At 38.0% G+C, this 21,851-nt stretch overlaps 1 protein-coding gene across 1 annotated transcript in view; it reads right to left on the minus strand.

Annotated features, from left to right (window-relative positions):
- Positions 1–21,851, minus strand: part of Sema3e (semaphorin 3E) — a 246,612-nt gene that overhangs the window by 108,182 nt on the left and 116,579 nt on the right. The window lies entirely within an intron of this gene.

The raw sequence follows: 21,851 nt of genomic DNA on the forward strand, positions 1-21,851 counted from the left end.
TAGAGGTCTCTGCTCTGCAACCTTGTATGCTCAAATTCCGTGGAGTAGAATTTCCTTTAAATCTCTGGTTTAAATTAGGCAATACTGCAAACATTCTAGTATGCCATGTAGACATCACATTTGAGATACTGAACCACTGGACCTAAGTAAAAACTATGAGACTAAATCTTGAGGGTAGGCCTGAAGGAATACCACGTATTTTACTGGGAAAGGAGGAAAACTGGAAATAAAGAAAGATTAGATAGAGGCCTAGAATTGTAGAAGAAAAAGAAAAGTCACAATTAATATTTTTAGAGTTAGAAATCATACAATCATCCTTACTAGACATTCACAAATTAGAAAAACAACATTTTAGGATTCAATATCATATGAGAAATACGGAGCAAAGAGAGTTGGTGGTTTCATGGGAGCCCTGCTGAGTGGACTCTCTACTATGAAAATTTCCCAGGCAGCCTGGTAGTTTGCTGATACTTTCCATTTTCTGTGCATAACAATCTTTATCTTAAATGGGTAAGTCTGATCAAAGAATGGCCACATATTAGCATTAACACTTTTCATACGATTGAGTTGCCAAAAATGGTGAGATGCAATGCTCAGGAAATTAGATTTCTTGGAAAATTAATGAAATATATGAAGTGATTCTGATATGAGTTCCCTTGCCTGAACTATTACCAGAGTTTAATAGATAAAGCCAGGATGGTTTACTGAAAATATGGAATTGGAATAAGAACCAACAAGGTGACTTCATAAGTTAAGTTCATCTACGGAGGCTTGTGTTTGCTTTTGGATGAGGTCATTAACACCTTCCACATTATCCCTCTTGACATACAAGAAAAGAGAGCTATCAACATTGACTTGTTATCTATTTTCCACTTCTGTCAAGCTTGTTATTTCTAAAACATTATAGGTTCTTATTTATTTGTCAACAGTAACATGTTATTCACTGTATCATCAATCATCTTTTATTCCGATGGATTAAACTCTTCTCTGACCCATTTTGTCTGTCTACAGCCCTATAGAACCCAAAAGATACATGGTTTACTCATGTTACTGTGGATAGGGATTGGACAAGCAAAGCCAAGGGAAAGAACTCAGTATGCATTAATCCATGCAAATTATATACACGCTATTTTCCAATGTCTCACTTTTTTCCAGTGAGCTACCACATTGTAATAGTTAAAGTTATCATTTACTTTATTTTACTGATGAAAAATTCAGGCAACCCCAAGTTTAGTGACTCTAATAAGTAAATGCTGTTACAAGAAGAAAACACTCAGACTACCTATCAAAACATGATAATCAAAATACAGCATGCATGTGCATCACAACCAAATTTCTATATACAGAATCCGAAGAAACAAATTTTAGTCATGAGTTTGATCTTAGTAGCCTAGGTAACTTTGCACAGCCTTTAATCCTCTTTGAATTTCATTCCTTCTGTGTTTATTCTTTTCTGCTGTTATAATTTTTAATTGATTGACTCAATTGCATTTTCACAGTGAAGGGGATAGCATGGTATAAAAAAAAGCCAAACTTGTCATTGAATTATGAAGTCCCACGTATAAAGTTTTGCTTAACAAGGGATGATATGTTTAATAAATAAAGGCTAACTATTTTCCTGTATTGAACCTTGTCTAAAGAGAAATATTTAAACCACTTGTTTTATTTTTATTATTTAAAATGATTATATGATGAGATAACTGTTTTCTTCTTGTTAGTGTTACAAAAAAGTTGGAGATTATTTATCCTGACTCATTCAAATTGCCTCAGGAGAAATTGCTGCCAAAATATTTATGATACATAAAACTGAATGTCATCACCCATCTTAGGCAACAAGTCAAAGAATTTTATTTTACTTTGTTTTATTTATGTAGCTATTTCCCATAATAATTGCTAAGTGATTTTTATATTAAAAAAAACACCAAAGGGTTAAGTATAATTTAATTTAACCTTTTTTACATTCGAGAGGGGATAAGTGCTTTGAATGCTTCTGCTGCTCCTGACCATGACCAAGGCACACAGCAGAACAGCCCCAGCTGTGGCTCCCTCTGCAGCTCAGGCTGGTCAGTAGGTGTAGTATCTCAGAACTGTAACAAGAAGCACAGCATATCCCTGCAGTGGTTCCTGTCTTCTCATTCATTTTCACAGCAAACTCCCTGAATCTGGATCACTAATCTTCTAATGTTTTTACCAGGCCTTAGCCGTCCTTCCTAAAAGGTAGTCATACGTAGTCATCTTTGATTTTGTCAGGAAACCTTCACAGTATTGATTACAGGGGAGAATTTGTGCTTCAGACATGTCTATAATAATGGACACAGTCCTTTTTTATAGAGCTGTCTTTGAATGGATGTGTTTATTTAATTTTATATTTATTCCATATTAACTCCACTCTTTTACTTCATTCACATATTTAACTTACTTCTTCCCCAGAAGGATTTGAAATTCCTCATACAAATAATTTCAATTAAATTAACAAATATATATTTTAGGAGAATTAGAGTAGGACAAAACAATTTAAAAAGAGACACTTGGAATTAATATAACTTAAATATTCCTCTAGCATTTGACACATTGCTAAATCATCTCCCCCAATTGACCTTAAGCTCTCCTATACCCCCCAAAAAAAGTCATGCCAATAAAATCAACAGCAAAGTGAACTTATGCGCATGGGAGCATCACAAAGCGCCAAGGATTAATAGAAATTTCTCCTAAGGTTATCTGAAGAGGAATGCTCAAAAACACCACAGTGATCTCCACTATCACTCCAAAACTCCAAAACTGTTCCTATAATTAGAGTCCTCAATTAAAGCCAATTGGTATATATCAAAATTTAGGCCTGCAAAAGTAACTGTGTGGTCACATATGGCCATGATATGCAGAACAGTAACTTTTGGAAGAGTAAAAATTGAACTAGGTAATGTGAATCCTAGTGCAGAAAGCTAGGTCTTGTGGTAATTAGAAATCAACAGAAGTCCATATAATTGATCTCTGAGGGAATGTTCCATTTTGGCTTCTTTCTCTTCTCCCCACCCCCACTTTCTTTTTTAAAAATAAATGCCAGTGCTTCAGTGTACTGTTTCTGGGGTTTCTTCATTAATTTCCTCATGGCCAAATATGCCTGTTGGCCTCCTATTGAGAGACACTCCTCATTGTACAACAATAGTGCCTGTACTCTCAATTCAACTTCTCAAGACAAATAATATAACTAGCTCATCAATGTTTACATTTCATACATAGCTGGCTTCTTGCAGATTGCCTTAGCATCTCAATTGGATCCAATTACTCATCTGTAGTTAAGTGTGGAATCATGTGGTAAACAGCATGGTCCCTCTAGTTTTACAACACCAGAGCAGTCACCAAGAAGGCCATGCTTCAGTTGCACAGGCAAACCTACTCAATGTCAAATGTCCTATAGTCTGTATTTCTACTAGACTGAAGAAATAGACTTGATGTTTATAGATATTCAATATAATCTTATTAAATGCTGGAGAACAAACCTCTGCTAATATTGAAATTACATTTTTCTTTTATCAATTTGAGCTATCTTCTCTACAACTAACTGACTTGTCAGAGCTGTTGACTTCTGCTGTAGAGAAGAGAATGGAATGATTCCCATACCCAATCTCTGTATTTCATCGACATGTTGGATTTGTAAAGAAGGCATTCTAAGCATAAAATCAGTCAATAAGTTAAAGTGTAGAGTTTGGTAAAAAAAAAAAAAAACAATTACTAGAATTTAAAGAAAGTATTTATATAAAACACAACAAAACTCTTTATATGCAAGCAAATAAATTTGTGGTACTTTTAGTATGTTAAAAAATGCTATTTCAATCTAAGTATTATTGCTTGTTTTCTAGTAATAACATTTTAAATAATTAAATATAATTAATCTTACTAAGAAATTAGTATAAAATATCAACCTAGATGAAGAATGGATTAAGAAAATGTGGTACATATACACAATGGAGTATTACTCAGCAGAGAAAAAAATGACATCATGAAATTTGCAGGCAAATGGATGGAACTAGAAAAAATCATTCTGAGTGAGGTAACCTAGATTCAGAAGGACAAACATGGTATGTACTCACTCATAAGTGGATACTAGATGTAAAGCAAAGGACAATCAGACTACAACCCACAGATCCAAGGAGGCTACCTAGCGGGGGGACCCTAGGATGACTGTGGCTTATAATAAGCTTTGGTTTTACCCAATCATTGGGCAAGCTTTAGTGAAACATTTCACTATTAGAATAAGAATTTGTACTGTATCAAGCTGATGAAAGAAAATGCTGGCCATACTTTCAGGAGGGGAGACTAAAATGTTTTTAGAATATGGATTAGCCTATAGAAAAATGTCTGCCATAAATCAAACAGTGAAAATATCAATTTTCACAGAATTTTAAAAATTAAAAATTAGTGAAAATATGACTTGAAAAGTCCATAGAACATTTCTACTTTATTAAAATTTTCTACAGTGAACACGAATCAGTTAATTAAAATCAGAGTTATATCTCACAAGTGAAAGAGGAAGACATAAAATGCTTCCATTTTATGAAATGTCTTCATACTAGAAGGCTTGACTGTCATACTTACCTTCATACTAGAAGGTAGTAATAATAGTGGATTCACATTCATTGCACAGTCGTGTGTCATTTATTAAGTGCTAGATAAACCATACCTCATTTGATCAACATGACTGCCCCTCAGAAAAACTCCATTTTTTTATATGTAAAAAAGTGAGAAATTACAGTAATTTAGTACATAGCTCAGGTTATTTGGTTGATTTTTGTACAAAATTTGAGCAAGAGGAGTTGATTGGAGAGTTTTAAGAATACATATATTCCTGAATACATATATTTTCCTAAATATTCTTAAATACATATATATTCCTAAATACATACATATTTATGTATTTCATTATCAATTGAAGAAAAAAAAAGAGACCATAAATTTGAAAGACAGCCAGGAGGGATATATTGGGGTTGGAATGGAAGAAAGAGAAGGGAGAGAAGATATGCTCACAATATAGTCTCCAAAAATTTTAAAAATACAGATTCAAAAATGCAAATTAAATCATCACTGTGAGCTAGGACAACTCAATCACTCTGCTGTTTCCAACACCAGAAAGCAAAATGACTGATTTGTTAAAAGTTTGTTCTTTATTAATAATGAGACGATGTATGATACATACAATGTGTATTTTACAATTTACTGATAAGAAAATCCCCTATGGTGGGATCATATTGTATCAGTAACAGCAAGGGTTTTTGTCAGAGCTCATATAGAGTACTAGTTAGAGTGGAAGATCCCCCTGAGCTTAATGTTTCAATTTGATATAATTAAAATAAAACACAACAGAAAAATTCAGCTTAATATCACTTTTATTTACCTTTAATTTGTATTTTCAAACAGTCCTAAGACAATATGGGGTCTTCCACATGGCTTTTATTTATCAGTTAATGACATATTCAGTTTTATATATCTTATTTTTTATAAAATGAGTTAAGCCTTTCCTAATTAGCTACAGAGTTTCAAAATCTTTTCTGGTGCATACCAAGGCAGGTAAAGTACTGGCAAGTCGGGGCTCCCCTCCTCCTCAAGGATGGTTCTCTCTGATCTTAGCCTCAGATACGCCATGGACTTGGCATATTTACCAAGCAGTGGCTTACTCCTTTATCCCTCCCCACAGCTTCAAGCTGTCTGGAGGAAAGAAACAAATATACAGGAAGAAAGGGACAAAGGGACACTAATCCCAGTCAAGCTCACAAAATGCTATAAATAATGGACAGTGCTGACTCGGGGAGAGAGTGACATCTTGAGTTCTTTCTACCCTAAAAATAACACGAATCACTTGGGGAGAAGGACAAAGAAACAAGACAGAACGAAATGTACCAACTCTGAGTTCATCCGGAAATGTTCTAAAGAGGGAACTAATTATTATAGCTAAGCTGCATGCTAATTATCAGCTGTCAATGAAGATTTGCACAGAGGATTTAGTCATTTCCTCTCGGGCCTTTCTTGTTAACCTGCAGGGCTCACGGTGTTAAAACTCACTGACATCGATATATTAAGTCACGATTCTCTCCAGTTACAATGTACTCAAGTGCTGTACTTCTGTGTGTAAGACACAAGACTCTGGAGGAGAGCATGCATACTATCTAACCCACAAATTTAAACAACTTTTTCCCTTCTTCAATACACACTTCTTGTTCCACTGTCAACCACCAAGAACTTTGTGAGACTTGGTCCTGTAATTAAACATGTCATTATTTTCCAAATCAATGACTTTGTTGAGTGTCTCTTGAAGTTTATTCAACCAAAGTCATTATTAACAAAAATAAAATGTGGAAATAGCCATTAAAAAACTTCAACTTCACAGTTAAAATGGGAAATATTTCTTGCATCATGCTTTGATGATTTTGACAGACATGACAGATGAGTGCTAACAGCAAGTAATAATGTTGAAAACTATTGAATTGTAAAGAGTGGAAGGAATTGAGATGTGGGGAATGCAGCTTATTGACAGAGTGCTTGCTTCACATGTCTGCATGTCAAGCCGTGCAAAAAGCCAAAATACTATCAATTAACTTTTTAAACAATATAAACATGGGATTGCCATGATTTGTTAATTGTTCTTTTTATGATGGACAATGCTAGCCTTTCATACATTCACTGAACCTTTAAATTCTTTGTCCCAAGTCAAAGGCAACCACAAGACAATGCAGGGGATTAAATTTTCAATTATTTGCTACTTCCAAAGACAGTAAGATAAGAGTAGACAGTAAACAGTCTTTTATTTCTTAAAGATCAAAATGTAACTCTAAATTTAAGATTCCTTTAGCTAACTTATATACATGAATAGTATATAGTATTTTATGTGATATTCTGGCTTTCTTATCTCTGAATTCTGTGGACCAAGAAGCCACTGGGTACATGTTTACATAGAATCACTGTCTATCTAGGAATTAAACATGTATACAGATGCTTAAATTTAAATTATTTTAACTGAAGAAAATTAAACAATATAGTTAATACTCCCTAAATGCCAATTATTGAAACTGGTGTTTATGAATGCCATCTATACATTTAATGGTGACTATATTTTACTTCAGGGAGGACAAAATGAAGGAACCTGATGGGAACAGCTTCTTCAACTGAACCTGAATCTTGGTGGTGCTGTCTACTGAGATCCAGGAGGCTCTACTCCATTCCTTGAGGGCCTTGTACCTAGGGCTTGCACTCTAAACTTAGAGGGCATGTGTTCCAAGTTCTCTGATGGTATGACCAGGTTTCCTTTACAGTCATCGAGAGAAGCAACAGAGGACGAAGTGGCGTGTGAGACGGTTCTGCAGTGAGCAGATGGGGAGAATGGAGATAGCAAAGAAGCAGGCGTTGTAGGGACAGACTCTGAAGGGGTAAGTGGATGAGATAAGCGGCCAATAAACATTTTTAAAAGAGTTCAACATCTCTGCACATGAAAATTACTTACTCAAAATACCACCTAACCCAAATCGGAAAGGCTAGCATGAAGAGATTTGCCAAGAAACACTATCGGTGTGTGGGGGAGAAAGAACCCTAATTTACTGTTAGTAGCAATGTAAACTGAAGGAGAGATTAAGAAAATTAATAATTAATTTTCTAAATAAAAATAAATTTAAAATAGAACTACAATTTTAATCCAATTATACCACTCCTTGGGACATGTCCAAAGAATTTCATATCCTACCACAGAGATAATTGCATACCCATGTTTATTGGTATTGTGAAATATAAGCAGCCTAGATATGCAGCAACAGATGAATGGGGCTGATGAAATGTAGTACAGTGGAACTGTACTCAGCTGTAAAGAAAATGAAATGATGACATTTGCAGGAAAATAGATGGATTTGAAAATTAGAACATTAATCATTGTCTCTAAAGCTCAGAAACATATAAACCAAATAGCCTCTCTCATATGTGAATCCTACAATTGAAATTGTGTGTGTGTGTGTGTGTGTGTGTGTGTGTGTGTGTGTGTGTCTATAAATTCACATAAATGAGTCAAAGCAAAAAAAAAAAAAAGGAGAAAAGAGACCAAGAGAGCTAAGGAATTTCATGAACAATATGTCACATGGGACGTGAAAGCAGAAAGGACAACAACGGGGGAGGGGACATTACAAGGACTAAAATGAAGTGTGGGGGAATATTAGGGGAGAGGAGAATCTACAAAAACCTACTTTGTTTGGAAATACCATGATGTGGTATGTACTCACTCCTAAGTGGATAATAGGTGTAAAGCAAAGGATACTCAGACTACAACCCACAGCTCCAGAGAAGCTAGCTAACAAGGAGGAAGGACCCTAAGAGGGATGCATGGATCGCCCTGGGAAGGGGAAACAGATGAGATCTCCATGAGTAAACTGGGGATGAGGGAGCAATAGAGGGGAGGGGACGGGGGATGAGAACACAAGGGAACAGGATGGTCGAGCTGGGGGAGGGACAGAGTGGGAAAGCGATGAAAGAGACATCTTGATAGAGAAAGACACGTTCTGGGGTAATGGAGAAACCTGGTGCTAGGGAAATTTCCAGGAATCCACAAGGATGACCCCAGCTTAGACTACTAGCAATCGTGGAGAGGGTGCCTGAACTGGCCTACCCTGGTAATCAGATTGGTGACAACTCTAACTGTCATCATAGAGCCTTCATCCAGTAACTGATGGAAGCAGATGTAGAGATCCACAGCCAAGCACCAGGCCAAGCTCCAGAAATCTAGTCTAAGAGAGGGAAGAGGGATTATATGAGCAAGGGGGGATCGAGATCATGATGGGAAAATCTACAGAGACAACTGAACCAAGCTCATAGGAACTCATGAACTTTAGACCAACAGCTGTGGAACCTGCGTGGGACCGGACTAGACCCTCTGCATATGGAAGATAGTTGTATAGCTGGGTCTGTTTGAGGGGCTCCTGGCAGTAGGATCAGGATTGATCCCTGTTGCATGAACTGGCTTTCTGGAGCCCATTATCTCTGGTGGGATGCCTTACTCAGCCTTGATGCAGTGGGGAGGGGCTTGGACCTGCCTCAGCTCTATGTACCAGGCTTTGCTGACTCCCCAAGGGGGCCTTACTTTTTTGGAGGAGGAGATGTGAGGTGGGGGAGGAGGGAGGCTGGGGAGAGTGGGAGGAGGAATGAGAGGGGGAATCTGTGGTTGGTATGCAAAATGAGTAAAAAAAAAATTTGTAAATAAAATAAAAAAAGGAAAATGCCATGATGATATCTAATTGATTGAAAAATTATTAAACTTATTAAAAATTATCTAACTTATTAAAAATTAAAACACATATAAACAACAGACAGTCCTCACACAATATTCAGATCACTAATGGCAGGCATCAATTGTTTTTTTGCTTTTAAAAATAATATATGTACACAAATAGGCAATGCCTGTGAATTCACATATATGTCGGAACACAGTCCAAGCTATATGCAGAATGGCTGTGCCTCCAAGTCACCTTAAAACAAAAACATTGACTAGAGTTTAAATACATTTTTTTCTGATCTGACCTGGGTTATATAATTTTATTTTCAATTTATCTTCTAGAAGAAATTAAACATATTGTCATACACCTTGGGGTGCTCTGTCTGCACTTCCTGTGATTTTTTTCCTCATTGTGCACATTGCCTGCTGTTCACTGATTGTGTCATACTTAAGGGACTGGATCTTCAAACTCCTCTGTTTCATGGAGATCACAACTGAGCAGAAAAGGAAGGTGTTTCCCTAAATGTCAAAATTTGCATTCTGGCAGTGGTAGAATGGTGTTTTAATGTGATATTTCTTTACTTCAGTAAATAGAATGATTTTCTCCTCGATTCTGCTTTTCAAGTGGTGACTATGATCAGGCATAACCAGCCTGTTCAGCAATGAACTCTCAAACCCAGGCTGTAGTAGGAAAGCCTTAGACACAAATGATCTGGCCATGAGGGCAGACAAAGAGCCTCAGCCTCTGGAACCTAATACTAGGCACACATGTTCAGCAGTGCCATTAACTGGAAGTGAGAAAGGCGGAGTTTTGTCCACATGGAGCCTCATTATTCAATGCAGAGGGAAAGATGACTCAAAGTCTATATTTAACCTACTCCTGACAATTCATTAGACACAGTCAGAGTTCCAGAATTCTAAGGAAAGATGTACAATAAAGTGTTAAATAATCAAAACATAGATCAAGGAAGCCCGGAACATATGCGAAAAGCTAGAACATTTTCTATAAAGACAGTATTTCGTGCTTTCTGGGAGAAGACTTAGAAGTTTAGAACACTTACAAAATTTTCTCTGTGGGAAAGAGAGAAAGCCCTTAGTGAGGGTCTGAGTGAATATGTGCTAACATGGGCACCACTACATCAAGCGGCCCCCATACCCCGCAATACCTGGGCCCAGTGAGAATGGCAAAGACACTCCCTACCCAGTGAGGTGCTCAGAGGGAGGGCAAAGCTTTGCTTAGCATCCTGGTACACACATTGACAGTGCGGATGATGCCCAGAACAGCTTTATCCCCTTCTACGTTTACAGTTTCCACAGCAGCTCTCTGACCCACCTCTTTGGTCAGCTGTACTGAACAACCTGCCTCCACGTTCTACCGTATGCAGTGACCTGTCCACCCGTGCACACACACACACACACACACACACACACACACACACACACACGTCCTACTGATAAAACTTCAGTTTTTCTTTGTACAATCTGTATTCTTGAATTTAAGTCATGCTAAGATATCAAATAAGTTTAAAAGTATTAAATATTTCTTTATTTTGCATTTGATCATTTTAGTCATTAAAATAATGTATCTAATTTAACAGGATATAGTAAGTTTGAATGCTTTTATTGAAATTCCACACCTCTCTAACAATAGCTATATTGATCTTTTCTACAAGCTTTGTTTTTCTAATAAATAATGTTAATAAAAAACAAATATTTGCTTTTTTAAAACAGGCTTAATTCACTTTATTTTTCTTATATAAAAACCCTTACATGGCAACCACAGCTGGAGCCTGGGTCCTCTGAACAGAAATTGTGGTGTGGGTTTTCACAAGACGGTGAGTGAATTCCTGAACACAGTCCTCTTTCCAGAGGTCGGGGCTCAGGTAGCTGTAGGTCTTAGAGATGGCATCACAGGTGGCCTTGGCAAGTTGCCCAGGGTGGCAGTGCAGCCCCTGGGTGATGTGTAGCAGTCATCAATACCTGTACTTTCATTAGCAGCTTCTTGGGCACAGGAACAGAGACCATGCCAGTGCCTCTGGGGGCAGGGATGAGATGCACCAGCACAGAGCCACAGCGGCCTGTCACTCCGCATGGAACAGTGTGGGGCTTGCCAATCTTGTTCCCCCAGTAGCCTCTCCGCACGGGGACAATGGACAGCTTGACCGAGATGATGGCTCCTTGGATGGCAGTGGCTACCTCCTTGGGGCACTTAACACCAAGATCAACATGACCACTATAGCCCTCAACAGTGACAAAAGCCTTTAACCTGGTCCACTGGTGAGCTGGAGTGTGCTTCTGCACTGGCATGATCTTTAGAACCTCATCCTTTAGGGATGCGCCAGGGAGATTCCTTAATGGGCAGGGAGAACAGGTAGATCTCCTCCAGGGACTTGCTCTTCATGTCCTTAAACAGGCGGTCCACTCTTTATCTTTGGCTTTACCTCCCCGAGCTCTGCTGTCTTGACCACAGCCATGGCCCCTAAAAACCTCTGCCCAATCCTCCAAAAAAGCCTCCACCACCTCCTAATCCTGGGCCCAGGTCCTCAGGACGCTTCCTTTGCGCCCGCATCATCTGCCATTTGGTGTTTTCCCGAAGGAGGAGGAGGAGGAGGAGGAGGAGGAGGAGGAGGAGGAGGAGGAACTAAATATTTGATTCTTGAAGTTCATTCATACTTAAAGTTGAAATCCCTGTAGTGAGTTCCAGATCTGTACTGAGTTACGCAACTTCATCCTGCAGTCTTCTCTGACTGGTCTCAGAGGACTCCTATGTTTATCAAATGCAGAACAAGCTCTGGTTGCTCTTAATTTTCTTACATTTTTTTCTCTCTTCTAATATAAAACAAGCTCCAAAGGAAGGGCATACCCCTCCATTTGGACCCTGTGATAACCCCCAGGCTTAAACCACTGCATACATTTTATTTAGATACTGGAAATGTTCAAATGAATGAATGTCTTCATGACTCAACTTCCCTATTGTGAAGTGGTAATAACTAACTGGCAAACTTGCTGTAAGAATCCCATTATCTATATCTAAAGGGCAGCCAATATAAACAGGCTTCTTTTTCCTGTCTTTGATGTTGATAAACTGTAAGACAAGGGAAACAATGGCAAATTCCCTTGTAGAAACAGACATTTCTTATTAGAGTCTGTCATGAAGATACAGTTACATTAATTTTTTTTAAAGATTTTTTTATTTATTTAATTTTATATTATGTGCATTGGTGTTCTGCCATGGGTGTCGGGTCCGCTGGAACAGGAGTTACAGACAGTTATGAGCTCCCGTGTGGGTACTAGGAATTGAACCCAGGTCCTCTGGAAGAGCAGTTGGTGCTCTTAACTGCTGAGCCATCTCTCCAGCCCATTTACTCTCATTATTTAAGTTAAACATTGGATAGGAAATTCTGTAACTATCTAATCACTGTGATCAGTGAAAATACCTTACCTATTTGTAAATTAAAATAAAACACTTGATTTGTTGTAAAGGAATGTTTAGGTTAACTCTAGTTTTTCTTTTCCCCCACACCCATCTCAGCTTACAAGAAGAAATACGCTTTATTTTCTCAGGAAATTTGCTTTATTTTTATTATCTGTTTGTGAAATTCTAACTAAAGTCAATTACACAGAGCTATTTCCAACCTATCCATGAAATTTCAATTCTGAGTACAAGAAAAGAGGCCAAATATTCCTTAAACTTTTTTTACTATTGCTATTAAACCTTGAATTTTTATTGATTTTCCACATATAACTGGGTACTTGGGTTTTTTGTAAGAACAGGAGCAGAGTCCATTTCCATGCAGGTGGATGGTTTGATGAGGCTTTTGGCATCAACACAATACCACCTCTTAGCCCTGTTTCTTTACCTCCAGTAAAAACCCATACTTTCACCTGTATGAAAACAAATCATTCCTCAACCCATGCGCTTTAATCCTGAAGAAAATATCTTTCTGTGAATGGCTTCCAGATGTATTAAGAGTCTTGCATTTGTGTCTTTAAATATCTGTAAGTTTTAAATTGGTATAATACCATATGGTAATGACTGGTGTACAACTTGGATACCGTCTACAGTAACAACACTTCATTCTCAGAGTTACACACGGGTGATGGAATTATAACCAAACTTCAAATCCATGAAGACTGAGGAACAACTTGATAATCTTGAATATCCTGGTAACTAAATGGAAATTGAACCTACTTGTCCACAGTACAATAAGGAAGAAAAAATCATACTGCTGGTGGATATATATATATATATATATATATATATATATATATATATATATATTGCATCCAGATATATATATGCAAAATAAGGTTGTGGGGTATTTGTATTTACTTGCTTGATTTGGAAATGCTATTCAGCCACAGAAACCTTATTCCCTGTGAAATCACATGCCTTTCAATTACACTAGCTGCCTCCCAGTAGGTAGTCAGCCCCCTGGGTGGGTGGGTTCTCCTCAGCTGAGGCCGGGAACAACAATGTGAAGAGAGAGGACAAGCAGCTGCTATGTGCACAATTCACTGATGACTTTCTTCCACAAAAGTTACCTTAGTAACTAAGCTGTTAACAAATTCCTGTTTTCCTCTTCTGGAAGTTTTCAATTAGCACTGATTTCCCTCCCCGAAAGCCCTGTTGTTTATAACCTGTCCCAAGGCAAACAGTAGCTAACAAGACCACCCATGCATTCTGCGGACTCCAGGAGTGTGGGAGAGTTATGCTCATAGAAAGTCTCCTGTGTGTTGTGAGGTACTGTGAGAGCACACAATCTGCACGGGTTCGTGACCCTTCCCATCTCTCCATCAGTGGTCACAGTCCCAGTTCATACACACTCACTCACAGAGAAACTCACCAACTTCTTCAACTCATACATCATTCAAGGTAAGGTGTTTCAGGATCTGAATGAATCACCAGTTTTCATATTACAATAAGCCTAACAGAAGAATTATAAATTACAGGCTGGTCTCCTGTGTATGAAACATTCATTAGTTTGCATATAGCAGAATTCCTGGAAATGCATGTGTTTTGCATATTTCCTGTACTTATCCAATAATATTCATGCTTTATACACATTCATAGATGCTGTTAGAAGTGGACATTTAAAACTAGCTCTTTCTCCTGACAAGTCTAATGTCTTAAAGACAGTTGGGTTGTAAAATCAGATCAATACAACAACAACAACATAAAGACAGAGGGGGGGGGGGGCAGGGGAAGAAAGAGTATGTGAAGTACCACACAACACAGAGTCAGAAGAAAATAAAATGAATTAAAACATCTGCCTATATTCATTCCCAATAAATAAAGGAGATAATAAATATATCCTTGAAAACAAACACTAATCTGCCAAATATGCCAAGACATTGGTTTCTTTTCCAATGTTACCACTGAACTTCGCAATTGAATTTCTGAAAATATTGCTCCTGCCAGATGGAGACAGGAGTAATACACTTTAACACATCGCTACCCAATTCCCAGCCCAGGACTTTGTCTGAACAGATGTGTGCAACCAGGTAGCTGGCCATCCATCATGGAGTCAAATGTGATTTTCAAAGTTCTTGGATCCCTCTGGCAAGGTCATTGATCCTATCTGGGAAAAGAAATTCCACATGGAATTGAGAACAACAAAGTCAATTTTCTTTTTCTGCCATTGTCAAGAACAAAGAGCAGATGAATCAGCTCCCCGTGCCTGAGGGTTGCCCATCAAGATGACCATGCAATGAAGCAATTCTCTGTGGTCCTTGGTAGTTAAGGACTAGGACTTACCATCTTCATGAAGGGGTGTGAGAGAGACAGAGACAGAGTCACAGAGAGACAAACAATGGAGACAGACAGAACAACTGAAAGGGTACACTTTGGTGGGACAGCCATCAGGAGCAAGCAGCTAGCATAGAAGCTTTCATGTTAAATTTTTCTTAAATTTTGAGTCAGGAAAATGAAGATGGCAGGTAAAACTACTGTAAATATTACAGAGAAATGGGTTTTTAGATTCAGTCCCTACTACCAATACAATCTAATGTGAATTAAGTATCAAGATACTGCCATTTCAAAATGATCAAGTCTCAGCCTGCTTGGTAAAGCACTAATTACAATATCAAAGACTCTTGATATTCCATGTATATATTGACAAAATTCTGTACTTAAAGTAGTAAATGCTCCAACTGTTAAAACAGTGATAGTGAAAGCATTGAACAATTTGAAAACATTAACTAATATCTGATTGACTAAATGATACAGTTCTCTTTGGCCAAAGCATGGGGACTCATTGAAGGTTTCACGTCTCTAAAGCAAATTCTGACAATTATAGTATTTACTTTATTATGTCTTTAATATTTCATATAGCTAATATATGTGATATCACAGAGAAATTTTGTGTCACCTTGTTTACAATACAGACTCTTGCAAGATGACAACTAATTTGCATTTGGTGTCACTAGTAGAGTTATTTTAATGTATTAGTGGCGTAGTAAGCATATGGTCTTGGAAAGGGCAGAGCCACCCATGAGATAAGATTTAAGATCAATTGTTTAATTATTTAGTCATTTCGGAGTTATGCCTGTCACTAAAGCTTTGCTGCTTTGACATAATATAAAATCAGATGAACATGTGGGATGGTGATTCTCACATGAGAAGCAAATGATGACAATGGGGTAGAAGTTCGTCTACACAGAACGAACGGGAGATTGCAGAAGCTGACACAAATGTGGGGCTTGTGAGATTGCCCCAAAGGCCCAGCTCCTGGATCCTGATGTATGTATTAGCTACATTGCCACCCCAGGGAGGTAAAAAGCCAACTGAACTGCTTACCTGCATCTCGTGTTCTGGTGGCAATCGAGCACTACTGTGACACATGAATGTCAAAATCCTACACGATATGGTAGACATTTTACTTGGTTCCCTGTCAATCCAGCAGGAAGACATGTTATATTCTGCATTGGTTGTGTGGAGGTGATTATTGTTGTTAATTTTGATCTTGTCTTCATTAATTCTAGAACAATGTCTACTTCAGGATGCATACTGGAGTGCACCAGAAGCCCCCAAATGCTGATTCCTGAGTTGCTTCCCATGAATGTTAAGTGTGTTTGGTCTAACACTGAGATTTTTAAAAAATCTCATGCCCCAGTAATTACAATATGACATAAAGATGTTGTAGGTTGTTGTTTGGCTCTTTTGGGGGGCCCACAACCCAGATCCCAAATAAATCATACACGGAGGCTGATTATTAATTATGAATGCTTGGTCTTAGCTTGGCTTAGTTTCTAGCCAGCTTTCCTTAACTTACCCTGTCTTTCTTTTGCCTCTGGGCTTTTCCCATTCTCTTACTTCTGTAAATCCTACTCTTGTTTTTTTTTGTTTTTTGTTTTTGTTTTGTTTTTTGTTTGTTTGTTTTTGGTTTTTCGAGACAGGGTTTCTCTGTGTAGCTTTGCGTCTCTCCTGGAACTCACTTGGTAGCCCAGGCTGGCCTCGAACTCACAGAGATCCGCCAGGCTCTGCCTCGCGAGTGCTGGGATAAATGGCATGGGCCACCACCGCCCGGCTTAAATCCTACTCTTACTCCATGGCTTGCTGTGTAGCTTGGTGGCTGGCCCCTGGAGTCCTGCTCCTTCTCTGGCCCTTCTTCTTGATCTCTCTCTCCCTCCTCCCAGATTTCTCCTTCTATATATTCTCTCTGCCTGCCAGTCCTTCCTATCCTGTCTCCTGCCTTGCTATTGGCCATTCAGCTCTTTATTAGACCATGTCTTTATTAGATAGCTTCACAGAGTTAAACAAATGCAACATAAACAAAAGTAACACATACTGTGGATACGGCTCTGTATGCTGTGAATGTGTTGCTCTGATTGATAAATAAAACTCTGATTGGCCAGTAGCCAGGCAGGAAATATAGTATAGGATGGATAAAGAGAGAGGAGAATTCTGGAAAGTGGAAGGCTGAGTCAGGAGAAGCTGTCAGCTGCCGCTGCCGTAAAAAGTAAGATGTAAAGTACCGGTAAGCCACAAGCCACGTGGCAACTTATAGATTAATAGAAATGGGTTAATTTAAGATATAAGAACTAGATGGCAAGAGTCTTGCCATGGCCATACAGTTTATAAGTGATATAAGTCTCTGTGTGTTTACTTGGATCTGAGCAGCTGTGGGCCCCAGCTGGACTGGAGAAAACTCCAGCTACAAACACACCTTAAAATAATATTCTACAACAAAGATTTAGAGCTTCTATTATAGAAAAATTCTGTTAGACGAGGGCAAATACTTATTCACACAATTACAGGACCCACGAGCTTGACCATAAGGTACACAGAATTGCCAGGATGCCAGACATGGTAAAATATTCTAACTACTATCTAATCCCAAGTCAATACTCGTTGGAAAATAAAGCTGATCTCTCTTTGAAATTGCATAGAAGATCAAGAATGGGTTATATCAACATAGTAATATGAGGAGAAAAAAATGTTAAGAAGCGCATTCCTGAGAGGTGCTATCAGTATTCTGAATGAATGTTAAGATAGCTTTTAACAATTCAAACAGAAACTTATTCATGAGATATGCTCCTGCCAAATCATTCCATCTTTAATTAAGAAAGCAATAAATACTTGTTTTAGAGAAATAAAAATAAGTCATTCCTTTTATTATAGTAAATATTTACAAAGAATAAAGTGTCAACTTAAGCAACAATGTCTAATATTTATCAATTTCTTTTGATGTATATATTTTCTAAGGGATATTCTAGCATAATTTTATGTTTTAACTTAATTAGGGATTACCGTTACTTGGCGAGTCATGCACTTGTTTGATTTTAACATGTCATTTTTACATGGTTCTCTTTTGAATTTTGTGGGGAGGAGGTTGCAAGTGCTGAGGGTGAATGTGAAGGGAGCAGGGGGTTGGGGGTGATAGATGTGATCAGGACATGTGATGTGAAACCCACAAAGAATCAATTAAAAATTGCTTTAAAAATCTAAAATAATGCTGCAAAGTACATGTACTAATTACAACTTTTAAAGCTTTAATAAAAAAAAAGAATTACTGAGCAAATATGCTTTACAGGGTACAAATACTTCCTGGTACCCATTTCACTAATTAAGGACTTTAAAAAAGCTTTTTTAGGGTAAACGAATGAGGTGAAGAATTGTATGTTTTTAGCTCTGGCTTTGCTGATACATTGTTGGATTGAGAACTCATGGGGGTTTTTCCCATCCAGTTTTGCATGTTCACTGGAGTCCTCCTTGTTGGGCTCATGTTTGGGCAGTCATGCTGGTGAGACTTTATGTCCCTGCTGTGGCTAAGAAACAATCTCACAGCAGAGTGCCTGATCCTCTTAAAATTTTCCTTCCCCTCTTTCCCACTATTCCCTAGGAGTCTTCTGTAGATGTATCTGTTGCAGCTATTGCCCACTAATTCTTACGTTTAAATTCTCAGGGCTACTCAGATCCAGTGGCTGCTGAGGTGGGTGATGAAAGTGACTGATAGTCACTGAGGTGGCCAGTGGTTACTGGGGTGGCCTTCCCCTTTCCAAGTTCATCCTAATATAATAACCTCCATCAGATCCCATGCTTGGAGGAATCATGCACAGACACTCCGCATCAAAGAAGGAAGAATCTTTGGAAAAGAAGGTGGGCTGGCAACCTCAGAAAACATTTGTTAAATTACTTATGACACATATTTAAAATTTAATCCATATCTAGAAGAATTCATGAACTAGAAAATTCTTGAAATGCAGGCTGAATTGAATACTAGCTCATTCACTACTTAGTGCATTAGATATGGCATAGCAAAGACATGGCTAGCACATCCCAAAAATGAATTGTATTTTACTTCTATATTATATAACTTTAAAGCAAGGAAAGGAAAAGAATCAGTTAATTATGTTTTAAATATAGCTGGGCTTGGCATTAATTTGAGATGAAGAAGTAAGCCTAAAATACATGTCTCTTTTGAAGCCACCACAAATTATTTTAATTGCAAACTTAGTCTTATTTAATAGCATCTGAAATTAGCACTTTGTTATCTGAGGTTTGTACATACAAGAGAATGTGGCAAAAAAAAGAGCTGGATCCATCAAAAGGCACTTACTCTGCTAAGTAAGATGTTCTAAATGCTACAGTGTGCCTACTGCTGTGCTTTGGATGAGAACAGAACACACTACATACATTTTCCTGGCTTTTAATTCTGTTGCAATATAGCAATAAAAGGAATATGGTATGCTAAATTTTTAAATGTATTTGATAGATACAAAATACCTTCAACGGAAAGTTCTCCATCACTAATGAAAAAGATTTCTTTCATCCTAGGGCAATACTGAAGCTAAGGTCAAGGTTAAACTAATAGTGCACATGCCTTTGAGAAAGAGTTAGTGAGGAGTTCATATTTTTGAGATATAAAAAGGAAAGCTCCACATCAATTACAGTCTGCAAAACTGCACATTTGCTTTAATGAACTGCCATTCATATTTGGCTGCTCTGAGTCTTTGTTCCCGGAAGAAGCCTGTGATCGCTCATTTCCAATTAGTGAGCCATGTCTTCTTTGGTAATAGGTGGCCACCACATCATAGCCTTTGAGTTTTCAGGCTCAATTAAAACAGTGATAGTAAGTCTTGGCTCAAAATCAAGGCTGCGACCCCTACAACCATCACATCTACTTTAATCGGCTTCAGCTCTGTTCCTTGACAAATCCTCTGAACAACATAATTGCCCCTTCCGATTGCACTCCCATACACCTATGCGCAGTTCCCAGGGGAATTAGACCAGAGGTGCCACAAATGTTGTACATTAGAAGCAAAGCAAAATTACATATTTACAAAAAAATTAACAAAAAATTACAAGTACAGTTTTTGTTGAAGATATAATACACAAACATCCTTTTAAAGTTCTATGAATTTAATGACGCCCTCTCTAAATGAAGACAACTTGTGAAAATACCTGAAAATCATCCTAGCCACACTTAAGTTATATTGTATCATTAAAGGTACAATATTGGTGAGTGTTATTTAAAAATGCAAACATGAATCTGGACAGCTGTATGCACAGTCGGCATAAGATTTTTTTCTTAGGAACTACTAGAGTGTGTACTGTAAGGAAACCAGTCATTCCATGTGCTTTTAGGTCTTATAAAATAAGGGTTTGAACTCCCATTAACCAATTATATGTATTTCCAATAACTGTCATGCTATTTTGATCCAAATCTCTTCAAAGCTGTCAAAATCTCCTCTAGGCATTTCGTGTAAATGTACCACAGCTTCAAGGTCGGGATGATCTTAGCTTCTAGTATTTCTACTGGTATTTTCCTCTTTAAAGGTTTGGATTTCATAAAACACAAAGAACAAAACCTTTCTTGGGAGAGTGACTATTGCAGTAAATATACAGCCTTGCTCTGGCTGCAAAAAAAAAAGAAGAAAAACAACAAAAACCTAATCTTATCCTAAGTGGGAAAAAAAGATTAATGAAGCAAAACTGGATTGCATGACAAATTAACTAGATATTCTACAACAAGTTATAATGAAGTGGAAATATGATGTTTTACCTGCATCTGTTAAGACATTGTGTTTTAATCAGAAGAGCTATGGAATGGAAAGGACAAATCAATCCTTATTTCAGTAATCAATTAGTATCAGTCCCATATTTTTCTTTGTTTGTGTATATGTACCTTTTCCTTTATGAGTACATACAATGAGCAAAAAAAAAAATCTATCTTTCCATTCAGTGTTTTTTTTTTTTCCCTTGAAACAACTTCTGTTACCAGCAGAAGCTGTGCTAATTGAATTGTGTTCTACCCTAGCCCAGGCCGAAAGGAGATAATTAAACTAAGCAGCAACCTTGGTCAGAAGCAGGTGAGGATGCTCGCTCACTCTGTGTACCGCCCTCCCCCCACCCCCCCACCCCCCCCACGCCCCCCCCCCACACACACTCCTCATCCTCTCCTCCCTTCCTCCTCCCTTCCTTCTCCCCTCCAGGCAGCTGAGCTGAGGCATCTAGGGAAACCTGCCCTGCAGGTGTTTGAAAACTAAACAAAGGGCTTCACTTAGGGAAGAAAAAAAGAAGATTTTGCCCAACTACATGGGCAGTTAAGCAGGGCTTGGATACTTTTTTTTTTTTTTTAAAGATTTATTTATTACGTATACAGCATGTATGCCTGCAGGCCAGAAGAGGGTGCTAGATCTCATTACAGATGGTTGTGAGCCACCATGTGGTTGCTGGGAATCGAACTCAGGACCTCTGGAAGAACAGTCAGTGCTCTTAACCTCTGAGCCATCTCTCCAGCCCCTTGGATACTTTTTTAACCAATTATTTAAAACCCTGGTGCCACATATCAAGGGAAATAGCTGAAAATCATCCTGGTTGCCTTGATCCTTCCTTCCTGCTCTGAGAGGAAAAGGGAGAGCTGACGTATTCCTGCCCTGAGCCATCCTCCCTCAGTCCACGAAACTGCAGGAGTACATACATGGTTTGCCAACTTCCCTATCACAAAAACTACATCTGAACATGTGCTTTTATCCACACACAGATCTTTGTACCAAGCTTTTTTTTCTCAATGATTCGCTCAGGTTATTAAATATATATTAATGTATAAGACTCCACAGTTTCATTCATTAATTTTAAGAGCATTTTCATTCTTTGATTTTCTGGCAC

This window comes from Peromyscus eremicus, chromosome 3 (assembly GCF_949786415.1).
Source record: "Peromyscus eremicus chromosome 3, PerEre_H2_v1, whole genome shotgun sequence".
NCBI classification, from domain to species: Eukaryota; Metazoa; Chordata; class Mammalia; order Rodentia; family Cricetidae; genus Peromyscus; species Peromyscus eremicus.